The following is a 26568-nucleotide window of genomic DNA, read 5'->3' as shown; positions in this document are numbered from 1 at the left end:
TGTGCTCAGCTTCTGGGAGTTGCAGAAATGTTACATTTCCCTACCCTCAGAGAAATATGTCTCAATTTCAGCCAAGTTAAATACAAACCAAAAAAATTTGGGAAAATTGGCCTAGATCATAGATATGTAACAGAATGAGAAAAATATGTTTTGTGTTGAGTACATTGTTTTAGTTTGTTAGCATATTGACCATATCTTATACTGCAATCACATTTCTGAAAAAAATAGACAGTGGTTTCTTTTCTTTTTTTAATTGAGATATATTTGGTGTTCAATATTACATAAGTTTCATGTGTACAGCGTAGCACTTCACAATTTTTAATGGTTATTTTCTGCATATAGTTACTATAAAATATTGGCTGTATTTCCAGATATGCTTTATTTTCCATTATTTTGTTAAAAAACAAGAAATAAGTGAGGACAAATGGGACCCATTCTGCCCTCTCAAATACGAGCTTTTCGTTTGTTCCTCCTGACTGCCCGTTGTCCTCAGCAGCTCTGCCCTCCCTTTTTGGCTGCTTTATCTTCCGAGATTCTCTCTTGCGTCTGGGTTCTCTTTCCTCCAATTTGTCCTCCTGGTTCTGCCTCCCTGAAGCATAATCACATAACTCCTCTACTCTAAACTCCACTTCAGTCCTCTACAGCCTACCCAGAGAAATCTGGTCTTTCATCAGCATTGAAGAAGACCTTTCAAACCCACTCTCTGCCTTTTCTTCCCCCGTTGTCCTTCTTTGTACTCTAAACTCAGTACTGTGTCTGTACTTTCCTTTTGCTTGATTTTCATATGCTTTCCTTACTGTTTGAAATGCCCTCTAATTTCTGTGGTACATGGTAGGATTAATGAGATTAAATAAATTTTCAGTTTAAAAGTCTGCTCTTCAGTTATTGACAAGAAAGCCACCGTAGTTGCTAGGTGAAAGTGCTTGGAGTCTTGGTTTTCTTCAGGAACTTACCTCAGCACATGTTTCCATAAATTCCATTGGGTTGTAGCTCTAAAACTGTACTCTCTGGGGTTTCCGTTCAGTTCAGTTCAGTCGCTCAGTCGTGTCCAACTCTTTGCGACCCCATGAATCGCAGCACGCCAGGCCTCCCTGTCCATCACCAATTCCCGGAGTTCACTCAAACTCACGTCCATCGAGTCCGTGATGCCATCCAGCCATCTCATCCTCTGTCGTCCCCTTTTCCTCCTGCCCCCAATCCCTCCCAGCATCAGAGTCTTTTCCAATGAGTCAACCCTTCTCATGAGGTGGCCAAAGTACTGGAGTTTCAGCTTTAGCATCATTCCTTCCAAAGAACACCCAGGACTGATCTCCTTTAGAATGGACTGGTTGGATCTCCTTGCAGTCCAAGGGGCTCTCAAGAATCTTCTCCAACACCATAGATCAAAAGCATCAATTCTCTGGTGCTCAGCTTTCTTCACAATCCAACTCTCACATCCATACATGACCACTGGAAAAACCATAGCCTTGACTAGACGGACCTTTGTTGGCAAAGTAATGTCTCTGCTTTTTAATATGCTATCTAGGTTGGTCATAACTTTCCTTCCAAGGGGTAAGCGTCTTTTAATTTCATGGCTGCAATCACCATCTGCAGTTAGACACAGTGTAAAAAGTCTCAATGTATTGAGATTATCACAGGTAAAAAGACAAACATCAATTTTTTGTCTAAACATTGCTGCCAGAGAGAAAAGCAAAATAATTCCTTTTACCAACTACGGTATTTAATGGAGACAGTAGGCAAGGTAAGCAAAATAATGAAGAAGGGTCTTACATGGTGTCTTGGGCTACGGTTTTCTGGGAAAGCAATTTAAGATTTTTAACCCTATATCACAACCAAACTTCCTTCGTGGAAGTGATGTGCACATTGAATCAAAACCGTGGGCCACATGTTGTACAGAAAATAGTTGTAAAATAGACTTTGCTATGGAGACTGCTAGCTTTGTGTAAATATACTCTTCTGGTTATTCTGGTCATCTTTACTGCCTTTACTGTTTTAAGAATCTTTTCTTTAGTATTTTACAGAGTGATGGAGTTGCCTCTCCTTTCTCTGCACTGACTTAGTGCTAAAGGGACAGTCTGGTCCTTGGTAGAATACATCATGTGCTTAGTAGAGGGGCTTGAATAAGACATGAGTAGACTGTGTGGGGACTGTGCCAGACAAGAACATGGTGTCTGGTGGGCAAAATTCAGGCTGTAGGAGGATTAGTCACATAATTTACAGGAAGAATTCTGTTGCAAAGATAATGGATCATTTGGTTCCTGAATGAGCCATTCAGAAGGAACCTTTGCCACGCCACTCAACTCCCCTGATGAGATTTTGCAGAGACACCTACTCAAGTACTGTCTAGCATAAAAGACTTTGTTCAAATCAGCTTTTCCAACCTTTCCAACTATTAATTTATTAAGAGCTGAGCAGGTGGTGTCAAACTGCAGAGGCTATCATTAAGCTAGAACATGATTCCTTTAGTGTATTTTGATAAAAAGCAGATATAATGTTTTCTTTTAAAGCATCAATTTTGCCTATAGTTTTAAAAAGAAACTATATCTTCCCTTCTCTGAGTTTATTTTTTAATGAGGGTTTTAGGAATTAATCTTCCGTGTGTACTGTCACAAGGAGTAATCAGACTTGAACTTTGTAAGCTTAGAGCCTTTGAACTTCTGCGCCGTACACAGTTTATGTGCGACGTAAAACAAGATCCTTTATAGTTTCTAATTAGTAAAGTTTAGTTGCCACTTGGTTAACTTTCTGGTTTTTGAATAAAACTTAATAAATTGGTCACCCAGAAATTTGGAAATTGAATGTGACAATACAAATCTTTCTGTACTAATGAAGTTTTTGAAGATGAATTAAAATGATTATTCCTAATATTTCTGGTATCAGGGACGTTTGATTTTATGTGAAATATGTATTGATAGATTGGTAGTTTTTTAATGTAGAACAGTCAGTCCCCCCGAAGGTTATAGAAGGCACTACACTATATAGTGGTTTGTTGCCCTTTTGAAAATGAGGCAGAACGTCTGTATAAACATTAATTATAGTCTCAGAAATACCTTTTGCAAAGTACATATAAATAGAGAACTTCTAAAATTCACTTTTTAACTCCCACACTTACAGTGTACAAGAAACTGCGGTCTGGTCCCTACTTCCAGAGTCAGCACAGCCTGGTAAGGAGATGAGAGGTGTAAGCAGCATGAAAGACCAGGTCAGACTCACATTAGTCAGAATTGACCAAAGTACCAGGTGTGATGATGAGAAACTCCTTTCTAGCTGGGAATATCGATGAAAGAGGTGGAAGTTGTGGTTTTGAGCTGGATTTTGAAGCCAAGACTATGTGGAAAGAGATGAGTGAAGTAAAAAATGGAACCCAGGCCAAGATGCGGTTCACACAGGCTAGACACAGGCCGTGCATGTAGTGTGTGTGATGTGGGAGGGAGGGGTTTCCTTAGGTACGATTAGCAAGATTCAACCACCCTTCTCTTCTCTGCCACTGGATTGGAGGAAACAGAGAAAGAGAGGAAACTTTGCTATTACCCTGTGGTCCTCTGTTCTCCCTTACCTTCCTGTTTGCTATTACAAGATAGTAAGAAGTTATGCAGAGTAAGACTAGGGCAGTGCACACAGAGAACTGCAGTATAAGGGAGTTTCTATAGCTGGCCATTCATATTCAGTCTGCCTATAATTATATGGGATTAAAAAGCATAGTTTAAGTAGTGTTTGCAGAAAATAAGCATATAATGCTGAGCGTACAAAAATAAGCTTGATGGATGCTAACCCTAGTTCTTCTGTGTCATCATCATAATCAAATTTAAATTTAATTAAATTTTATTTAGTAATTATAAGATGCGCAGAATTGTCTTACAACACAGTAGAGACTTAAAAAGCTTTTTTGGTAGAGTTAAAGGAGCTCTAAATGAACAAACACTTTTTTTGTATAAAAATGATACTTAAAGAGCAACCATACACAAGATACTAAGTAGAAATCTTTTGCACTTTTAAGTCCTAGTTTTTTAGTATATGTGTATTGCTTTTTTTTGTTCCTTCTCCATAGGTAAAATGAGAAAAAACTAAAGCAGAATGAAAGAATAGGCTTGAAAGATAATCAGACCTGAGGAGTCATTTTTAAAGCTACCTTGTGAATAAACAAGGCTGCTAGAGAGACGTCTGAGACTTGAAGGAAAAAACTGTTGTCACATTTCAGGGTCAGATATTTATTTTCCTTTTTTAAAAAAACTTAAAGTGAACATGCTTTTGTCTTCTCAATATTGTTTCTTTGCCTTCTGAGATATGATGCCAAGTTGAACACTATGCTTTGCGAGTATAGTTAGCTCTTTTTGCTAGAGGATTGTTCTAGGGATTTGGCAATAATTCTACTCAGGGCAAATGAGAGACCATTAATAGGTCTTCATCAGGATATTGGGATTGTACATTTTTGTGCAGTGGAACCACTTCATAGTGAGTGTTTTAAAAAAACTGAAAGAATCTAAAAATGACTGGGCGTATGTATATATAACAGATTCACTTTGCTGCACACCTGAAACTAACACAGCATTGTAAATCAGCTACAACCCAATACAGATTTTAAAAATAAAAACTCTTTGATGTTCACATTTAATTGGAGGTTTAAACATGTTTCTGGAAAATATGCTTCGTTTCCTTTTAGAAAATACTTGCTCTATAAGTTGAGAGTTTTCTTATTCCCCACTCTGGGTAAGATATAAATTATGCTGAGGAGCCCAGGGGTTACGTCTTTGAGATTACATAAGATTGAACAAAGGAGGTAAAAATCTCAAATGCCATACCTTATGAACTTTCTCCTCTAAAGATAAATTGGAAAGAATTTTCTGTTGGCCACAGAGGCGAATGAAAGGTCTTTAGACACGTGCTATACAACTGTAGTATCTCTCTTTTTCAGCTTCTGCCCCTTCCTGAAAAAAGAAATCGAGAAACCACTCCTAATTTACCAGATAACCCCAGAAGCCTCAGTTGACAGACCAAATTCTCCAGTCAAAGCTACGGGCACCTGAGGATAAACTGCTTCAAACAGCTTTTACCTTAAAGCCAACCTAGAAGGCTTTGACCCCCAGTTACAAGGTGAGTTAGGATAATGCAAGTTTAAAATTAGAAGCAGGACCTGGCTGTCTAGTGGTTAAGACTTTGCCTTCCAATGCAGGCGGTGCAAGTTTAATCCCTAGTCAGGAAAATAAGATCCCACATGCTTCATGGCCAAAAACCAAAACATAAAACGGGAACAATATTGTAACAAATTCAATAAAGCTTTTAAAAATGGTCCACATCAAAAAAAAATTCTTAAAAAAAAAAAATCAAAAGCAGGATTAGATTAGTCAATGCTCAATGACAGCAAAAGATTAGCAAAATATTACCAAATCTCAGGAACATGTTTTTTTTCTATTTCTTATGTGTCTATCAGATCCAAAAATAAGGCATGGTCATTCTAGTCATGTTTAGCCATCTTAATAAAAAGTTCTGCAGTAATTTTCTTAAAGATAGGAAGTAAAGAACATGCCAAAATATTGAATCTCTTTTTGTCTGATGTCTGGCATCATGTGAAAATAAGATGGTCTCCTTCCCTTCTTGAGTGATGAGCCTGCAGACCTAATCCTGAAAATGGCTGAAAGGTTATCCTTGCTTTCATTATATATGCATGCTGTACACGTTCTTAAAATGCATCCAGTTTCTATAATCTTTCATAGTGAATAAATAGACAATTGATTGTATTATTTTTGCACATGAGGCTGAAATAAATAATATACCATCAGTGCTCACTATGAGCCCCTTGTCATCTTTGATATTTGCAGTTATTGTTTTCAGAGCCACCTGAAATATGCTATTTGACATTTTAGGCCCAGGGTCTTCACCGTTTGGACCCATCCCTCCCAGTTACAGGAAGCTTTCTACTTTCTGAGGTCAGGGACCCCCAGAATGGGAGGATGTACCATCATTGGTCTTGGGGCTCTTTTGCAGTATTTATCCTCTACTCACACCCTTATTTTCTTGGAGGCACAAGAGCAGCAGCAGTGGTGGGGGTGGTACAATGGGGGCTTTCTGCTTATTATTTATTGCATTATTTAAAGTTAAATTCTAAAGCATAGCTTGCAAACTGGTGGCCTACTGGCCAAATTTTAGGCTTAATTTTTTTAATCTATAGAAGTTTATTTTTAAAAATTGAGTTAATTGCCAACATTGGGCAATCTGGATACTTGACATAAGATACACACACACACACACACACCTGGCTTCTCTTGGATGATTAAAAAATATGGTCTTTTTTACTATTTCAAGGACTGAAATGTGGTAGTCTTTACCTTCCCCTAAGTCTTAAATAACCAGCCTTATATGTTACCTGCCTGGTCTAAAGGCTTTTGAGGTAAGATTTCTGCTCTAAGATCACTTTCTTCTCTCCTTACATGAAGCATCTCCCCTGTAGATTACACATAACACTCTCTTAGTCTTTATTCACTTTCTCTTTTGGCATTTGATTATTTATATAAAATTTGTGCACTGTGAGAATCATGATTTTCTGAGATGAAGCTAACACCTGCCAGACTTGCCTATGAAGAAGGAAAACTTACAAAACCAGATGGCCCATGGTTCTTAGCTGGGAAATCTAATTTCCATGGTGATAAGGCCTGAATCATTTTTGCCAGCCCCGAGGTTGTCATTTCAGAGTCTGATGTGTCACAGCCTGATGGTTCCATTGCCTGATCTGACTGTTTTGGTCCAGGGAGGGAAAGTGATTCATTGGGTTGGCTTTTTTTGAATGACGTCTATAGGCATTTGGGCTTCCCTGGTGGCTCAGATGGTAAAGAATCTGCATGCAATGCAGGAGACCCAGGTTTGATCCCAGGGTTGGAAAGTTCCCCTGGAGAAGAGGATTGCTACCACTCCAGTATTCTTGCCTGCAGAATTCCATGGACAGAGGAGCCCTGCAGGCTACAGTCCATGGGTTATAAAGAGTTGGACATGACTGAGTGACTCACGCTTTAACTTATAGGATTTTGAGTCCATCATCTAGGCCATTACTCATTCTGGACACCAGAGTGAATCACTGAGCTGTATACTCTGCCATCTACATGAGAAATCTACTGAGAAATCTCACCGTCAAAATCAGATACATCTTCAAGCACAGTGGGTTGTAGTTAATCACAAATTTCTCTTTCCCCATCTTTGATCACTGTATATTGCTAGGGACTAAATTACTTGCTGTAATGTTCCTCTTAATTTGGTATTGAATCAAACTTTTGGTAGGCTGCAGTCCATGGGGTCACAAAGAGTCGGACACAACTGAGCGACTTCACTTTCACTTTTCACTTTCATGCATTGGAGAAGGAAATGGCAACCCACTCCAGTGTTCTTGCCTGGAGAATCCCAGGGACGGGGGAGCCTGGTGGGCTGCCGTCTATGGGGTCGCACAGAGTCGGACACGACTGAAGTGACTTGGCAAAGAGCCTTAACCATGAACACATTTTAAATTATAGGGCCCTTATGGGCATAGTACTTTTTTTTCTGCATTGGCTAAATGCAAACATTACTTATTTGATCATAGTTTACAAATGGGGGAAACTGACTTGATCCCAAAACAGTGGTTCTTATCCCAGCACCTCATTTTTCAAAGTGCCTCTTACTAGAGCAGATTTTAGGTCTCAAAATACTCATTTTTAATGTTGAAGCAAACAAGAAAGAAGGCCACTGGGACTGGATCTTGATTTCTGGTAGTTTACTGTCCTCCAGCTATACTGCTTTTGCTTTATCTCATGGGATCTCTTAGGTCTTGCCCAGTATCTCTTGATACTTCACCATACATGAAAATGAAATGTACATGAGTCCCTTTGACTGTCAGGTTAAGTTTATGGTACTAAAGTACCTGGAAATTTGTTTCCACACATTTGTGACTTGTGACTTGACTACATAAGAAAGAAATTAAACTCTTCTTAAAAAGAAAAAGCAGGTAAGTGGCATCTCATTTCCTTAGGTAAAGGGGTTTGTTTCCATTCCTCTTTTGTAGTTAGTGTGTATCCATGTATAGTCAACAGCCTCAGATATGCAGATGACTGGGGTCAATCCCTGGGTTGGGAAGATCCCCAGGAGAAGGGAAAGGCTACCCATTCCAGTATTCTGGCCTGGAGAATTCTATAGACTGTGTAGTCCATGGGGTCACAAAGAGTCGGATATGACCGAATGACTTTCACACTCACCACCCTAATAGAAAGCGAAGAGGAATTAAAGAGCCTCTTGATGAAGGTGAAAAAGGAGAGTGAAAAACTCTCCAGCTTAAAACTTAACATTCAAAAAACTAAGATCATGGCATTCCATCCCATCACTTCATGGCAAGTAGATGGGGGAAACAGTGGAAACAGTGGCAGACTTTATTTTTCTGGGCTCCAAAATCATTGCAGATGGTGACTGCAGCCATGAAATTAAAAGATGCTTACTCCTTGGAAGGAAAGTTATGACCAACCTAGATAGCATATGGAAAAGCAGAGACATTACTCTGCCAACAAAGGTCCATCTAGTCAAGGCTATGGTTTTTCCATTGGTCATGTATGGATGTGAGAGTTGGACTGTGAAGAAAGCTGAGCGCCAGAGAATTGATGCTTTTGAACTGTGGTGCTGGAGAAGACTCTTGAGAGTCCCTTGGACTGCAAGGAGATCCAACCAGTCCATTCTGAAGGAGATCAGCCCTGGGATTTCTTTGGAAGGAATGATGCTAAAGCTGAAAGTCCAGTACTTTGGCCACCTCATGCGAAGAGTTGACTCATTGGAAAAGACTCTGATGCTGGGAGGGATTGGGGGCAGGAGGAGAAGGGGGAGAGGATGAGATGGCTGGATGGCATCACTGACTCGATGAACGTGAGTCTGGGTGAACTCCGGGAGTTGGTGATGGACAGGGAGGCCTGGCGTGCTGCGATTCATGGGGTTGCAAAGAGTCGGACACGACTGAGCGACTGAACTGAACTGAAGTGAAAATCACTGCAGATAGTGCTACAGCCATGAAATTAAAAGAAGCTTGCTCTTTGGAAGGAAAGCTATGACAAACCTATACAGCATATTAAAAAGCAGAGACATCTCTTTGCCAACAAAGGTCCATATAGTCAAAGCTATGGTCTTTCCAGTAGTCATGTGTGGATGTAAGAGTTGGATAAACCATGAACCATAAAGAAGGCTGAGTGCCAAAGAGTTGATGCTTTCGAACTAACTATGGTTCTGAAGAAGACTCTTGAGAGTGCCTATTACAGCAAGAGGATCAAACCAGTCTATCCTAAAGGAAATCAGTCCTGAATATTCATTGGAAGGACTGATGCTGAAACTGAAGCTCCAAAACTTTGGCCACCTGATGCAAAGAGCCAACTCATTGGAAAAGACCCTTGTGCTGGGGAAGATTGAGGGCAGGAGAAGAAGGGGACAACAGAGGATGAGATGGTTGGATGGCATCACCGACTCAATGGACATGAGTTTGAGCAAACTCCAGGAGATGGTGAAGGACAGGGAAGCCTGGGGTGCTGCAGTTCGTGGGGTCACAAAGAGTCAGACAGGACGTAGCCACTGAACAATAACAACAGGTATGTTCATAAATGCTTTCAGAAAGCCCCTTTATCTCTTTTTCCTTGGCATTCCTGTTATTAGTTCCACATTCCACTTTCCTTAACTCCCTGAGGAAAGGACAACTAGGACCAGAAGAATGGAACCAAAGTGCTTAAGAGTCATTACTGACATATAAAATCTGTTGGAATGTGAAAATGGTAAACCCAGTAAATCAGCTAGTGAGTGAAAGTCGCTCAGTCATGTCCAACTCGGTGACCCCACACACTACACGCAGTCTCTCAGTTCCCAGTTCAGTCGCTCAGCACTGTGCAGTCCATGGAATTCTCCAGGCCAGAATACTGGAGTAGGTAGCCTTTCCCTTCTCCAGGAGATCTTCCCAACTCAGGGATCGAACCCAGGTCTCCCACATTGCAGGTGGATTCTTTACCAGCTGAGCCACAAGGGAAGCCCTGAGCCACAAGCGAAGCCCGTAAATCAGCTAACCAGTCAACAAATATGACGTAGGCAAAAACTGGAAGAAGAGAAAGAGTGCTCAGTTCTGGTACAGCAAGACAGTTGATGTTTGCTCCCTTTTACCTGTTATGAAGATCACAAGACTTCTCCCTCAGGTAGGAGAAATGGAGAGAATATCCAACGAGAACTGGCAGTATTGATACCATTCCACTTGGCTTCTCTCTTTAAAAGGTGATCAAAGATATTTCTTTGTTCTTTTAGGGGTAGAATTCCTTTTTTTTCTTGAGGATCATTGTAAATTCATGGATTTTAAGAGTATATTTTGATGAGTTGTAGTGACTTTTTCTTTTTTTCAGTATGCTCAAATAAAAACTTTGTCCTTTGGGACCCCTTGAGATTGGTTCCTGTAAATACATGGAAAAGAGAGTCCATCATAAGTGGGTCACAGTGAGTTTGCACAAACTCAGTATTCCCATATAATCGGCACCCGGATCAAGATAAAGAACATCCCAAAGGGAGCCATGCCCTATTAGGTTTTTTGACCCCCGCTTTTTGGTTCAAAGGGATACTTTAAGCTCCTCTTGTTTACTTTGTAGCCCAATCTAAGAATCAGTTATATCAGTTATTACAAGGAGCTCTGGTTCCTTTTAGTAGAAAATGGAATTTAGAAACTACAGTCTGGGCATTAAGGGTATTCATTCTTATCGGTTGTCAGTGTTTCCAGGCCTTTTTAGGAAACAGAGGCAGAAATATATATTTTTTAAAATAAAAAATTATAAGTTGACACTGAATTTTTCAAGTTAACCTTATGGAGTTGTAATATTATGTGATTTTATATTTGTATCTCTTCTCAGAGGAATAATCTCAGCATTGCTACTAATAATTGTTCTATTTTTGTAGAGAGAAAAAATGTAGAATTTTATATATCTTTTATCATTATCATTATATTTGAGCTTCCAAAATTTATGTATGTGGTCAAAAACTGAATTTCTTTCACCTCCATTTTTGGTATTGATGTTGATATGTTTCTTGGCAGTGAGATTTAGTCTATTAAATCTTTAGTCCACCAATAATTCGAGTTATTTGCAACTCATTACATCTTCAGCAGGAGAGGTTCCGGAAGTGACAGTGGGATTATTGTACTCTTTGGACGGTGGATCAATTTGTGCTGCATTGATGCACTTATTAGTGTCTACCCTTCATTATAGTGCAGGTCCAGAAAGAGAAGAAAAATAAATACTCTAAATAGTCTGCAAGTGCCACTGCATTTTTGTTCTTCTTGCTTCTTTTTATCTGATAAATGGATATTTTACGGATGCTTATCTTAGAATGACTTTCTTTTTCCTTGCTCAGTAAAGGGATCAAGTGCTTTGATTTGGGGACACATTTGGTAATATTTGATCTTGGGAGAAATGTAAGTGTTCATAGAGAATGCAGGACTAGCTAGTTGCCTCTCCCTTCCTTCCTGCCATCTGTCCTTCCTTCCTGCCACCTGTCTATCCTTCCTTTCTTTTTCCTACAGCCAGGTGATTCCTTGAACTTGAAGCTGAGGGATAGACAGTAGGCGGGAAAAAGGAGAGTTTTTTTTTTCCACTCACCATTTGTCTGTTTTCACCTGTCTTCTCAAAATGTCTCATTTCCAACCCTCCATAAGGTTGGAATCCAGTATTTTTGAGTTTTTTTCCAAACATATTTTTAGGTACAGAAAGATGATTAATTAGACTTTAGTTAGTCTAAGGGTGATTTAAATGTTTTTTTAAATTGACTTTTCACATCTAATGAATAATGCCAGGAAGTCCTGAGTGCAGTGAACCAACAATACAGATCTGCTTTGAAAGCTTTGGCTTTCAGACTACAAGGATTTGTTGGAAGTAACATTTCTAGATTTTGTCTCGGTAAGCAGTGGTTACACAGATGGTAGACTAACAGATAGTCTCCCCAAAACTTCAGCTGTATATGGCTGGTGGTAAAAGACAGAAGTTTCAGAAACAATGGCAATTTAAATAGATGTGTCTTTTATCACATGCCTCTTATCACCCCTGCCATATCTAGTGTTTGCTCATGTATTCGTTCATTCATCCAGCAAAGTCTACTGAGTGTCTCTACTCAGTGTACACAGGCACTGTTCTAAGTGCAGAGATTATAACAAGAAGCGGGAAACACAACAAGGGAAGTCTCTGGGGATAGATAAAAAGCCAATAAACAAATACTGTAACTACTGAGTGAGATAAGTGCTGTGAAGGAAATGAAAGAGTGTCACGCAGAAAGTGACAGGGCATATGCCTATTTGAGGTGACAGAAGCTGAGAACCAAAGGGTGATTTGCCGACTAAACTTTCATATTAAGAAAACTAAATTTGAAAGTACTTTACAATTTATTTAGACAATAACTACACATTTGGCATTTGAATTTATTTTCAGATGTCTAATTTTCTTTTCAACTGACACTGTAAATTGTTGAACTGAACTTTCAAATGAAGATCTCTTGTTTTGTCAGGTTCTGAATACCGAAGGAAGTCCTGGGTTTGGGGGAACTCTGTACTGTATTTGTACCTTTTCTAAAAATCTAAAATTATTCTAGAATAAAACATTTAAAAGGAAAAACTGGTGAAAATTTATACCAAAATTTATACTAAAGTATAGTGTGGCAAAGATGAGGAATCCAGACTATATAGGAGGGGTCTGCAAGGAGAATGGTGGGTGCTGAGAATTTGTTACTTGAATGCCCTTGTATAGATTTTGTCTCACCACTCATTTTTAAACTAAACAAATTTTTCCCCTTTTCATGTTTATTTTTACCTTCTTAAGTTTTATAAACTTAACAAACTTTGCAAATAGAGTTAGTTTACATTTTTCCTTTTGTTAAAAAATTTATTCATTTTCTTAAAATATTCTTCGACTACTTAGGATGTTATCCTTCAGGTGGAGATTAGCAAATCTTTTTCACATGTGGCTTTTAATAAACCTGGCATCAGAAGTAAAAGTTTCCTCTGATCAAAACAGTCTTCTCTAGACTTTGTTTTATTAGTGTTTTTCAATTCATGTATTTCTAAGCATAAAGTACCTTTTTTTTTCACATGTTGGTGGCATTCCTGGTAACTCAGATGGTAAAGAATCTGCCAGCAGTACAGGAGACCCAAGTTCAGTCAACAGGTCGGGAGGATCCCCTGGAGAAGGGAACGGCTACCCACTCCACTGTTCTCACCTGGAGAATTCCATGGACAGAGGAGCCTGGCGGGTACAGTCCATAGTGTCACAAGGAGTCGGACGCGACTGAGCTACTCACACTTTCACATGTTAGAGGAAATAGAAAAATCTGAAGTTGGCAAGAAGCTAGTAAATTCAATATCTTCTTTATAAATAACTTTGCCAACTGTGTGTGTGTTCAGTCGTTCAGTCGTGTCCAACTCTTTGTGGCCCATGGACTGTAGCTCACCAGGCTCCTCTGTCCTTGAGATTCTCTAGGCAAGAATACTGGACTTGGGTGCCATTTACTACTCCAGTGGATCTTTCCGATCCATGGATTGAATCTGTGTCTCTTGCGTCTCCTGCATTGGCAGGTGGATTCTTTAGTACAGATTAACAGACCTGCCATGGGAAACTCTTTGGTAATCTATAATCTTTGAAAGTACTCTGTAGTATCTGGTCCCAAGAATGCTTCCTGATTGTTCAAAATCTGGTTCAGGAGTAAACAAATTATAGCCCACAAGCTTGCAGTCTTGCTTTGTAAATAAAGTTTTACTGGAACAAGCTATGCTTATTCAGGTACATATTGTCTATGGCTCCTTTCCAACTACTGTAATCCCCCTTTATCCATGAGATGGATTCCAAGACTCTCAGTGGATGCTCAAAACTGTGGATAGGGCTGAACCCACTATATACTGTTTTTTCTTAATTATACATACCTGTGATAAAGTTTTACTTATAATTAGGCACAGTAAGAGATTAATAATAATAAAATAGAACAGTTATAACAATATACTATAATAAAAGTTATGTGGATTTGGTCTCTTTCAAAATATTATACAAATGTAATGCCTTTTCCATCTTAACTAAGCACTACGCACTGTGGCCCTAACTTTTGCAGTTTGAGGTATGATAACAAAACTAGCACAAATTTCTTTTTTGTTCTTTACAGTTTCACAGATAGAAGAGTCATTCTTACTGTAGATCTTATCAACTTCCACATACAGTTTTTTCCTTTACTTATTGAGTCAAGAACTTTCACCTTTTCACTTAAAGGCAAGACGTTACGGCTTCTCTTTGGCAGATCTGAATTGCCAGCATCACTACTCTTGCATTTTGGGGCCAGTATTAAGTCAAATAAGGGTTAGTTGAACACAAAGACTGTGATACTACAGCCAATGATCTGATAACCCAGACAGCTACTCAGTGATTCATAGGTGGGATATGCTCGACACAGACATGATGCATGACCTGGGCAGGACAGAGCAGGACGGCAGGAGATTTTATCACACTGCTCAGAATGGCATGCAGTTTAAGGTAAATGAATTATTTCTGAAATTTTCCATTTAATATTTTTCAGATCATGGTTGACCATGGATAACTGAAATATCAGAAATCAAAACCATGCATAAGGGGGAACTACTGAACAATGGTAGTGTTGAATAGCTGCAATGAGGTTGTATATATGCCAGACCCTTACATAAAAAGTTTACTGACCTCCGTTCTAGTCAATGGCAGTGACTGGATTATGTCTTTCTGTTTCTGAATCTGGAATCCAAGAAATTTTGCAATCCCAAGGATTAGTAGACAACAAAGTCTTGTTGGTTCATGATAGAGCTTTTTGCTTTATTTTCTTTTTTATTCATAGATGGAGGTACTGTTTTGTAGTAAAATTTTTCCATGAGCTTGATGAAGTTTTCAGAAATAGTTTTGTAACATAAAGTCCATTTCTAGAAATATTAAAATATATATACTTTAGTTATCATTTAAAATTATTATTATTTTTTTAAACTTTGCAGGAAAAATCTTTAAAATCCCTTCATTTTTGAGGTTTCGGTCTTTACCTTGGGAGTGAATCTGTGTCTAATGCTGTATAATTATGCCCTGTGAGGAGCAGGGCCCCGTTGGTAAGCATCTACACCTGCTGTGTAGTTACAGGTTTGTTAAAACAGAGTCTTGAGCCTCAGAGTATTTGGTTCATTGGTATGGATGAATTTCATTGAAAATTTCATTAGAATTTCATTTGGAAATTCTATTCCTGGGTATCTGGAAAAAAACAAAAACACTAAATCGTGACATGCACTCCAACACATATAATTAACCAAGACATGGAAGCAACTCAAGTGCCCATCAACAGACAGTTGGATTAAGAAGTGTGTGTGTGTGTGTGTGTGTGTGCATGCATCAACTGGAATATTACTCAGCCATAAATAATGAAATATTGCCATTTGTAGCAACATAGACGGACCTAGAGAATATTATGCTTGGTGAAGTTAAGTCATACAGAAAGACAAATACTGTATGATATCACTTCTGTGTGGGATCTAAGAAATAATACAAATACCTGCATATATGAAACAGAAGCAGACTCACAGATATGGAAAACAAACTTGGGTTACCAAAAGGGAGAGGGAAGAGGGGGACGGACAAACCAATGCTATAGGATTAACAGGTACAAATTGCTATATATAGAATAGATAAGCAACAAGGATTTACTACATAGAATAGAGAATTATATCCATTATCTTATAATAACCTATGTGTGCTGTGCTAAGTCACTTCAGTCATGTTTGACTCTATGCGACTATATGGACTGTAGCCCACCAGGCTCCTCTGTCCTTGTGATTCTTCAGACAAAAATACTGGAGTGGATTGCCATGCCCTCCTCCAGGGGATCTTCCCAACCCAGGGATCAAAGCTGTATTTCTTATGTCTCCTGCATTGGCAGGCAGGTTTTTTACTACTAGCACCGCCAGGGAAACCCCAGTGGAATATAATCTGTAAAAGTACTGAATTGCTCTGCTGTGCACCTGAAACTGATGCAAAATTGTAAACCAATTGTACATCAATTAAAAAAAAAAAAAAGACTGAATTTGGAATAAGTTCCCAGGTGGCATGTTCCTGACACCACTTTTCAAAACCTTTGTTTAGATAGCACTGACATCTCCCAAACTTAAAATCTGGTGGAACAGTAGCCTTTCTTCATCACAATTCAATATCAAGTGACATTTTAGGCCTTTTTTTTGAATTCCTTAAACTTCCACTCACTGTGTTTTCAACTGGATTCACTAACCACTCAGTTACAGTTTTTCCACGGTATACAGATAAATGTTTAAAACTCAGCTCTCAGAAAAAAGGCACTGATTTGTATGGCGTCCATACTCCCACCGTGGCTAAACCCGGTTTCCAGGGGTTATGTCTCTGGAGGCTGAGCTGGGGAGAGGTGTGTCCTGTTGGCTCCTGAGCCCGTGTAAGCCTGCTCCAGTAACCACTAGATGTGTGCAGAGATTGGGACACTCCAGGGAATTGCATTCACAGGCGGAAGAAGCTAGGCCTGGCAGTAGATCTTTGGTTATTGCCAGCTGTTTCTTCCCTCTTGTAACAATGAATGAGCAGTGATTGAAACCAACATTCATGCTGAATGCTCAGCGCAAGGAAAATTTAATTATAGGCAATCTGAGATATGGGTAAAGGTCTGCATAAACAATGGTATTCTGGAGGGGTACCAGTTTTTAAAAATGCTGCTGAAGCCGTCTGAAATATCTGTTATTGGGAAGATAATGGGTAGTACATTAGGTAGGTGGCAGGTAGAGTAACTGTGTGCCCAACCTAGCCTATCAGGCAGTGCTTTGGAAGAATGATACTGCTGCCTCCATTCCACCTTCTAATGTACAACTCTGCACCTGGGAGAACAGCGCGTAATAATGCTCCGGGCCTCTAGAGCACCATTAGCAGCCTGGTGGGTCTTTTTTTAGGACAACCAGGAGGTTTTCTCCAGGGAGTGTTGAACTTTGTACAGTCCTTCTCTCTAGCTGACTGATGAACAGATAGGGAACTCCAGTCTGCAAATCACTTGGGTTATTTTGAATTATCTTTGGGCAAATATAATAAAATCAAATAACTGCTGTGAGGGTGGTTATCTTCAGGCAGACTGTGTGCATAGTCAACTGTACTTAATGTGTAGAACGGAGGCTTTAAGTCTTAACTATATAATGATAAGCCCAGTAAATAATCTGAGTGCATTTTGTGGCCTGTGACATCAGACTATAATGTTGAAAGTGACATAGTCCCCACCCTCGAAGATTGTGCAGGATCAATACAAATACACACAGTGCAGTGTGTGTTCAATATATATGCATATGTATAGAAATATTATAATACAGATTGAAGTGACAATTTTCTCAAGTAGATTAGGAAAACTTTTATAAAGAAAATGAAACCTGAGCACAAAATAATGTAAAGTTAATGCCTGCATACTATAAAAGTAATTATAGTTGATTATATTTTCTTATGTGCATGTATACTAAGTTGCTTCAGTTGTGTCCAACTCTGTGTGACCTTATGGACAATAGCCTGTCAGACTCCGCTGTCCATGGGATTCTCCAGGCAAGAATACTGGAGTGAGTTGCTGTGCCCTTCGCCGGGGATCTTCCCAACCCAGGGATTGAACTCGTGTCTCTTATTTGTCCTGCATTGACAGGCAGGTTCTTTACCACTAGCACCATCTGGGAAGCCCCACAGTGATCATACAAGGACATTTTTATTGTTGCAGAATATACATAAAATTTACCATTTTAATCATTTTTAACCATGCATTTCAGTGGCATTAAATGCATTCACATTGTTCTGTAACCATCACCCCCACTATGTAAAATATTCATTTTATATATATATTGTTGATTCCCAAAGAATCAAAAATAACAAAAAAAACCCTTGTAATAAAAGTCCTGTAAGTTATTTTATGTATATTTTACAAAAATAAAAAATGTTCTTGTATGATCAGTTATGCACACAGTGTGTCTGAAGATAACCACACTCATGTCAGGTCTGGATGTTTGTGTGCTCCCTAAAATTAGGGTTGAAACCCTAATCCCTAAGGTGATGGTATTAGGCGGTGGGCCTTTGAGAGATGATTGAGTCATGAATGGAATTAGTTCCCTTATAAGAAACCCAGAGAGATCCCTTGCCTCCTTCTACCATCTGAGGACACGGTGAGAAGAGAGCCAACTGTGCGCTAGAAGAGTGTCTTCCAGTGCTGCAATCATAGACTTCCCAGCCTTCAGAACTGGGAGAAATCAGTGCTTTTGGTTATAAGCCACCCAGTACTTAGTTATAGCAGCCCAAAGGGACTTAGACAAACCATTTTCTATCGCGAGAACTCTTTCATCTTCCGAACAGGGACCCCGTACCTATTAAACACTAACTCCATTTCCCTTGCCTCATAGACCATGGCAACCACTCTTCTGCTTTCTCTCTCTATTCACTTGACTACTCTAAGCATTTCATGTAGTACTCTACCAGATAGAATCATACCATATGGGTCCTTTTGTGCCCAGTTCGTATCACTTAGCATAACCTCTTCAAGTTTCATCCATATTGTAGCATGTGTCAGAATTTCCTTCCTTTTGAAGGTTGAATAATATTTCATTCTGCAGACACACAGTACTTTATATCACTTGACTTTATTGTGCTTTGCAGATACTGTGTCTTTTACAAATTGAAGGTTTGTGACAATCCTGCATGGAGCAAGGCTATTGGTGCCATTTTTCCAATAGCATTTGCTCACTTCATGTTTCTGTGTTGCCTCTTGGTAATTCTCACAGTGTTTCAAAGTTTTCCATAACTATTAGATTTGTTATGGTGGTCTGTGATCAATGATCTTTAATGTTAATATTGTAATTGGTTTTTATTTTGTATTTTTAAATTAAGGGATACACTTTCTTTTAGACATAGTGCCGTGCTGTGCTTAGTCGCTCAGTTGTGTCCAATTCTTTGTGGCCCCATGGACTAGAGCCCGCCAGGGTCCTCTATCCATGGGAATTATCCAGGGAAGAATACTGGAGTGAGTTGCCATGCTCTCCTCGAGGGGATCTTCCCAACCCAGGGATTGAACCCAGGTCTCCCACATTGCAGTCAGGTTCTTCACCATCTGAGCCACCAGGGAAGCCCATGAATAGTGGAGTGGGTAGCCTATCCCTTCTCCAGGGGTTCTTCCTGACCCAGGAATCAAACCAGGGTGTCCTGCATTGCAGGCAGATTCTTTACCGGCTGAGCCAATAGGGAAGCCCAAGACACAGTGCTATTGCGCACTTAATAGACTGCAGTATAATGTAAACATAATTTTTCTATACCCTGGGAAACCAAAAATTCATGTGACTCACTGTATTGCCATGGTCTAGATGATGTCATGCAGGTCATGATCCTGCAGTATCTCTGAGTTATGCCTGTATGAATATTCCACATTTTATCCATTTATTGATGAACTCTTGAATTGCTTCTAGCTTCTGGCTATTATGAATAATGATGTTACGAATATGGGAATACATATCTCAGTTCCAGTTGCTGCTCTCAGTTCTTTTGGGCAGATACCCTGAATTGGAATTATTGAATCATATGGTAATTCTGTTTTTAATTTTCTAGGGAGCCACCCTACCACATTCAGTGGCAGTTACACCAGTTCTGCCTTCCCAGTAGCAATGCACCAGAGTTAATTCAGGAACGTTTTAATCTAAGCCATTTTGTGTGCTTTAGCCAGTTCTTTAGCATACCTCAACTCAGTACGGAAACTTGCTTTGACAGGAAATTGCTCTGGAGAACGGGACATGAGCCCAGCACTCATGTCATTTGGTGCCTCAGCAAGAGTTTACACACTTGGATTTATGAATCATGATTCAAGGTCACAAAGCAGAGGCGAACATCTTTGATGTTTCCTGTTATTACCAAAAAGCTCTCATTCAGTACCTATTAGCAGTCATGGGAAACATTTCATAATATTATTTTTTCCATTAAAATATAAATTATGACATTACCAAGCTTCCTTTCAAAACAGATTAGCAAGGCTCAGAAACCAAATAATGAAGGAAAAAGTAGCTGGCAAAATTCTTGAAAATTTAGCACTGGTAAAATTATCAAGTGATGGTATCAAAGTGGCCTTGTCAGGAATGTCCATGGCATATGCTCCCATCAGGATCAAATGTCTTGTGATTTCATTATATTAAATATGTTGTACGCCTTTTGTGCCATTTTTTTAAAGTTCTTTCTTTATTTATCTTTTTGGCTGTGCTGGGTCCTCATTGCCGTGCATGGACTTTTCTCTAGTTGCAGAGAGTGGGGCCTCCTCTCTAGTTGCAGTGATGACTTCTCATTGCAGCACCTTCTCTTGTCGCACAGCCTCTAGGCAGACACTCAGACTTCAGTAGTTGCGTCACGCAGCTCAGTAGTCGTGGTTCGAGGGTTCTAGAGTATAGGCTCGTTAGTTATGGCACATGGACTTATTTGCTCCTGGACATGTGGAATTCTCCACGACCAGGGATCTACCCGAGTCCCCTGCACTGGCGGGCAGATACTTAACCATGGGACCACCAGGGAAGTACCCCATGTTTTTTTTTTAAACCTGTACTAATGACAATGCTTTTAGAAATATGAACCCCCAAGGATGTACTATTTTAGCTGTTTGATAATCTACTGAAAACTGTTGAATAGCTCCTGAGTAGTATAAAATGCACACTTTTCAGATCTTCCCTGGGGTTTAAAGAATACCCTAAACCTTTAATGAACCCAGGCCAGGAACCTCTGTAAACGTGTATTGTGTCATCAGCAGTACCGCCAGGCTGATTGTTGCTCGTGTATGTGTGCTCAGCTGTGTCCAACTCTTTGAGACCCTGTGGGCCATAGCCCACCAGGCTCCTCTGTCCTTGGGATTCTCCAGGCAGCAATACCAGAGTGGGTGGCCGTGCCCTTCTCCAGGGGATCCTCCCGACCCACGGATTAAACCCACATCTCTCATGTCTCCTGCACTGGCAGGCACCACCTGGGAAGCCCAGGTTACATGTAAACAGTGGTGAAAGAATTTGTTGCATGGGCTTTGATGTCAAATAGATTCGAAAACCACCATGAGGACTCTGTTTAATAAACTTCCTCAGCCCTACGTTTTTCATCTGTGTACTACGAGTAACAAGAGAGTTCCTGAGAATGTATGGAAAGTGCTTGGCACACAGGCCTGGCATGTGGTAAGAGCCTGATATTTTTATTGGTATTTTCCTCTGACATGATAGAGAAAGCTGGGAAGGAGGTAGGTGATCTTTTTTTTAGGACTCCAACCTCAAATAATATATATATATATATATATATTTTTTTTTTTTTTTTTTTTAACTCATTGAGAATTTTCTGAAAGGCTGTTTGTTTTATCAATTAGAAGATGTCCAAAGAAGAAGGATTGCTTGGGGAAAGAGTATAAAAGGTATTGGTTCTTCAGAATAAGGAAGTATTCCCTAATCTCTTTATGATTAACAATTTTTGGAAGTTCTGAGAACAGTTCAATGCATCATGATGCCCCAAGCTCAACAAAACCTAAAATAGGAGGAAATAACTTTCCATGTTCCTAGAATATAAATTTTGTGCCAAGTACAAAATTAAAACTAGATTAGAAAGAATATATAATTATTAAATCTAGGGACATGTATCCCAAGTAGAGAATACCTCAGCTCAAGTTACATTTCTCAAATAAAGCCATTATTATATTAGAGCATAACAGAGATTATGGGCTTCCCTGGTAGCTCAGTGGTAAAGAATCTGTCTGCCAATGAAGGAGACATGGGTTCCATTCCTGATCTGGGAAGATCCCACCTGCCTTAGAGCAACTGAACTCATGCGCCACAACTTTATAGGCATAAAAAATATAAAATAAAATATATTTTAAATTTTTAAAATAAATTTTAAAATTGAAAGCTGTTCTTTAATATCGGTTAGGTTCGCAGCAAAATTGAGCAGAAAGCACAGAGTTCCCCCACCCCCCACAAACACATAGCCTCGCCCATTATCAGTGTCCCACCCCAGAGCAGTTTAATCAGTGGACCTATACTGACGAGTCCAGAGTTTACTGTAGGGTTCGCTCTTGGTCTTGGCAGTCTATGGGTTTTGACAAACGTGTTTTATGTTGACCATTATAGCGTCATACAGAAGAGTTTAACTGCCCTAAAAATCCTTCATGCTCCACTTCGTGCAGCCAGTGATCTTTCTTCTGTCTCCATAGTTTTGCCTTTGTCATGTAAATGGAATTATACAGTGTGTATTCTTTTCAGATTGGCTTGTTTAACTTAAAAATGAAGCTACGTGTGTGTGTGTGTGTGTGTGTGTGTGTGTGTGTGTATTTTGTAACCAGGTACTTAAATGAAATCTTTTTTTTTTCCTGGTTGATTTTCATTTGATTCTGTCATTCATTTCACTTGGACAGTTTTGTTTTTCATAAGTTAGTACTCTGAGAACACAGTGTCAATAGGACAACAGCCAGCATCATTATTTTGTTGCTGACATCAATGGAAACGGTAATCATCTTTTACCATTAAGCTTGATACTGGGAGTACTTGGAGGATACTTGGAGTGTGTATGTGCGTGTGTGTGTATGTACAGAAGAACACAAACATAAAAGCAGGTGTTCCAATATTTGTTAGGAGTTCATAATATTTGGAAATGGATATTAAATGGATGGCGTACCTTTTAAGTCAAGATGATTGTAGAATAGTGTAACTTTGACTTACTATTTTAGTTGTTTATTATAGATTGCAACAATTATCTCATAATTTAGTGTCTTCTGTCCTTTGGCTATATACTTTTTATAGCCTTGTTTCTATATTTATGGTTCCTGTTTTCTTTATTTAAAAGTGAAATATAAATAAATAAAATGGTTAAACTGATAAATCCAAGAGTAATTATAGTTACTTTCTCTATATTTATCTTGAAGGGCTGGGTGACACAGAACATTGTTGTTGTTTAGTTGCTAAATTGTGTCCAGATCTTTTGTGACCCCACAGACTGTAGCCCACCAGGATCTTCGGTCCATGGGATTTCTCAGGCAAGTATACTGGAGTGGGTTGTCAATTTCTTCTCGAGGAGATCTTCCCAACCCAGGGATTGAACCTATGGTTCCTGCACCTCCTGCATTGCAGGCACGTGGTCCCCGCTGAACCACCAGGGAAGAGCATAGATTTGTCTTATTCATTTATTATGTAAAGAGCCTTTAGAGTGTGGGGAGGGATTAGAGTCTTGTATGGTCACAAGTAGAGAGTTTGTTTCTGTACTCATTCCTTTTAGTTTTGTAAATGACTGCACCAGAGGCCAGCTTGGGGATTGGAAGCTGTATTTTGAGGGTGCACTGGGACATGTCCATGATGCTTATCAGAAGGCAAGGTTAAGGGAGACCTCAGAGGGCAAAGTACCTATGGCCTTGCTGTGCTGGGAGAGCTGTGCCTCCATGGTCTCTGAAAGCTCGTAATCTGTGACCAGCCTTTCCCCTAGGCCTCTTGCCTCCTTCCTCTCCAGCTTGGAGGAAACTGGTGGAGCTTCCCAGACTTCCTTCCTGTGACACCACTTGACTGTCTTGAGAAGGGCAGTCACATGTTGGTTTTCATCTATTCTGGTTTTGTCCTGAGTTAAATGATTCCTTAGATTTTATCACATGTGGTGGCCACTATTCCCTAGAATGAGTAATAATGGTCTTTTTTTTTTTTTTTTTTAATCCTTTTAGTCATTTTCTAGGAAAACCCTTATCAGATCTCACACTGCCATCTTTCCTGGACGTCTCCAGCTTGCCCTCTTGAAATCAGTTCTCGATTTTCTTTTCCTCATCTGTAGATTAATGACCTTAGAAATAAAGCTTTCCTACCCTTTCTCTTTAAGGAAAAAAAAAAGCTGTAATATATAATGATATTGTAATGAGTACGATATATAATGACAATGGGCATTCGTTGCTATGGTGATGATCCTGATAGAAAATAATTTATTCCACCCAGCAGTACAATGATATTTACCTTGATAATGTCAGTTGATAAGAATGTCCTACCCCAGGTGGCTGATGTCTAGAATTACCTAATGAGGCTCCTCCTAATTCTCTATAAATAGTCATGCAAATCCAGAAAGACAAGCTATCCCTATCCCAAACACTAACATAAAACAGAGTCTAATGTCAAAATGTTGAGGACTAGACCCCGGTTCTAGGGGATCTGACATTGAGGAAAGTCTAGCCAGGTCCTGATTATGACGAACCTCAGCTGGTCTTGAGGAGAAGGAGACAACTTGCAAAGGGAAGAAAAATCTGCCTTACTCAGTCTGTCCTTGCATTTAGAGCTCCCAGTTGGCCCCAGAGAGAAAAAGTCCTGTCAGCTCCTCCCTATTGCTCTAGAATCCTAAGTACAGTTCTGCAACACTCCAGATTAAATCACTAAGTTGAAATGAGGACTCAGAGGAGGATTTTTTTATTTTGGGGGGGGAAGGTAGCGGCAGGAGGAGAGGCTTATATTGCAAGGGAAGACTTGAAAGATACTGTTTTACTCTTGACTCCGTCACTTACAGACCCCAGGTTCCACTATAATTTAGACTTAAAGGGGGGATGAGGCTTCCTTGGTGGCTTGGACGGTAAAGAACCTACCTGCAATGCAGGAGACCCAAGTTCAATCCCTGGTTTGGGAAGATTCCCTGGAGAAGAGAATGGCTACCCACTCCAGTATTCTTACCCGAGAAATTCCATGGACAGAGGCTGGCAGCCTACAGTCCATGGGGTCACAAGGAGTCAGACACAACTGAGTGACTAAGTATACAGTACAAAGGGGGAAGGGGGGATTCCCTCGTGGGCCAGTGGTTAGGATTCCATACTTCCACTGAAAGGGGCATAGGTTTGATTCCTGGTCAAGGAACTAAGATCCTGCAAGCTGCACGGTTCAGCCCAAAAAAAAGAGAGAGAAACTTAAAGGAGTTTTCTATTTATATAGAATTTTAAATAGAATAGAATAAATAGAATTTTAAAGGGAGAATTGTATCTTCCAAATTAAGGACAAATATAAAACCATGGACAAGTCAGTAGTATGAAGAAAGGCAGATTATATAGAAAAAGTCGTCAAGCATTAAAGGAAACAAAGACAAACCAAAAAATATAGCGTAAAATGGTATCGCAGGGGTAAGGTGAACTATTAGTGAAACAGTAAATAGAAATGGGGAAAGCTGAAATTCATTTTTTTTTAAACAACCCAACATGATTATTACTAACAGGAGCACATAATACAAAAGTGTAGAAAGTTTAAAAGCATGGACAAATCTCATTAATTACAAACAGAAAAAAAAAAGCAAATAGTATCAAATAAAGTAAAACAAAGAGGGTAATTTTATAATAATCAAAGGTGGAAATATATACTTATCATGAACTCTTCTATAATAAATCTCATTGTTTCAGAATAGACTGAATACAGTCTAAATGTCCCACTAGAAGGATGGCGGAATGTATTATGTTGTATCTGTGTGGTGGCCTTATGCATTCATTCTCAGTTGTTATATCTGACTCTGCACCCCATGGACTGCAGCCTGCCAGGCTCCTCTGTCCATGGCGTTTTCCTGGCAAGAATACTGGAGTGGGTTGTCATTTTCTTCTCCAGGGGATCTTGCTGATCCAGGGATTGAACCCACATCTCCTGCATAGGCAAGCAAGTTCTTTACCACTGAGCTATCAGGGAAGCCCTATGGTAAATACAATACATCATATTACTGTGCCCAAGTAATCACTGAGAGAATTATACTTCCATGCCTCATAGACTTCAGTTTGTCCATATGACTTGCTTTAGCCAAAAAAATTGTGAGTTTAAGTAGAATGTCCTGCCTACAAGCAAAAGCTCTAAGAACTTTTGGTCTAATGGTTTTTGCCATGGCTCTTTTCCTCCTTCATATGGGGTTGTTAGGCCTGGGATGAAGAGAATATAGAGTAGCCAACCTCTAATGGACATGTAAATGGGTGAGAAATAAACCTTTCATGTAAGCTCTCGAGATTTTGGAGTTCTCTGTTACTGCATCACAACTTAGCCTGGGGTAAGTTGTCCCCAGTTTCACATGTTTTTCTGAACATGCATGATGTATTATACCTGTAAACAGCAAGTTCTAAAAGTCTTCCCTGCCACCTTTTGCTTTAATTAGATCTATAGGTCATAAATCTGATTTTTATGTCACTCACTGTAAATGCAAGTGTTATAGCACTTAGAAACAATTGTAGTGATCCCACTGATAAGTGAGGGGGGAATAAGACAGGAAAATTAGATGTTAGGTTCTTGTATTGCTGTTATTTTCAGACACAATACTTTTCTCATTGAGTATAGGAATTAGGTTGGTGTTGACTTTAAAATCTGTGATCTAAAATAGGGCTAGAATTTTGTCTAGGTGATTTCTAAATATGTGCTTTGACAGAGATGAAATAAGTATTAATGTCACAACATTTCTTACATTCTAGGAATAAAGAATAAATAGATGCAACCTACCAAAGAGTTTACACTTACTTTTGTCAGTGCGTTTTGAAATAGAGCATTGATGAGACACTTGATTTATAATCAAATTGGAA

The 26568-nt window shown here is 39.4% G+C and overlaps 1 protein-coding gene and 1 long non-coding RNA gene across 7 annotated transcripts in view; one reads left to right on the top strand and one right to left on the bottom strand.

Moving 5' to 3' along the window:
- OSBPL6 (oxysterol binding protein like 6) overlaps positions 1-26568 on the top strand; it is a 221237-nt gene that overhangs the window by 98292 nt on the left and 96377 nt on the right. For all 6 annotated transcript variants that reach the window (XM_055572108.1, XM_055572107.1, XM_055572105.1 and 3 more), the window contains exon 3: positions 4913-5091. The gene's annotated coding sequence lies outside the window, so the exon portion shown is untranslated. The remainder of the gene's footprint in view (positions 1-4912; positions 5092-26568) is intronic.
- On the bottom strand, positions 10228-15192 carry LOC129646222 (uncharacterized). The gene is made up of 3 exons (XR_008711778.1): positions 15044-15192; positions 14697-14929; positions 10228-10418 (listed from the first exon to the last, which is right to left on the bottom strand). It is a non-coding gene; the product is annotated as an uncharacterized LOC129646222 (long non-coding RNA).

This window comes from Bubalus kerabau, chromosome 3 (genome assembly GCF_029407905.1).
Source record: "Bubalus kerabau isolate K-KA32 ecotype Philippines breed swamp buffalo chromosome 3, PCC_UOA_SB_1v2, whole genome shotgun sequence".
In the NCBI taxonomy this organism is placed as follows: Eukaryota; Metazoa; Chordata; class Mammalia; order Artiodactyla; family Bovidae; genus Bubalus; species Bubalus kerabau.
This window is presented reverse-complemented; position numbering and strand designations above follow the sequence as displayed.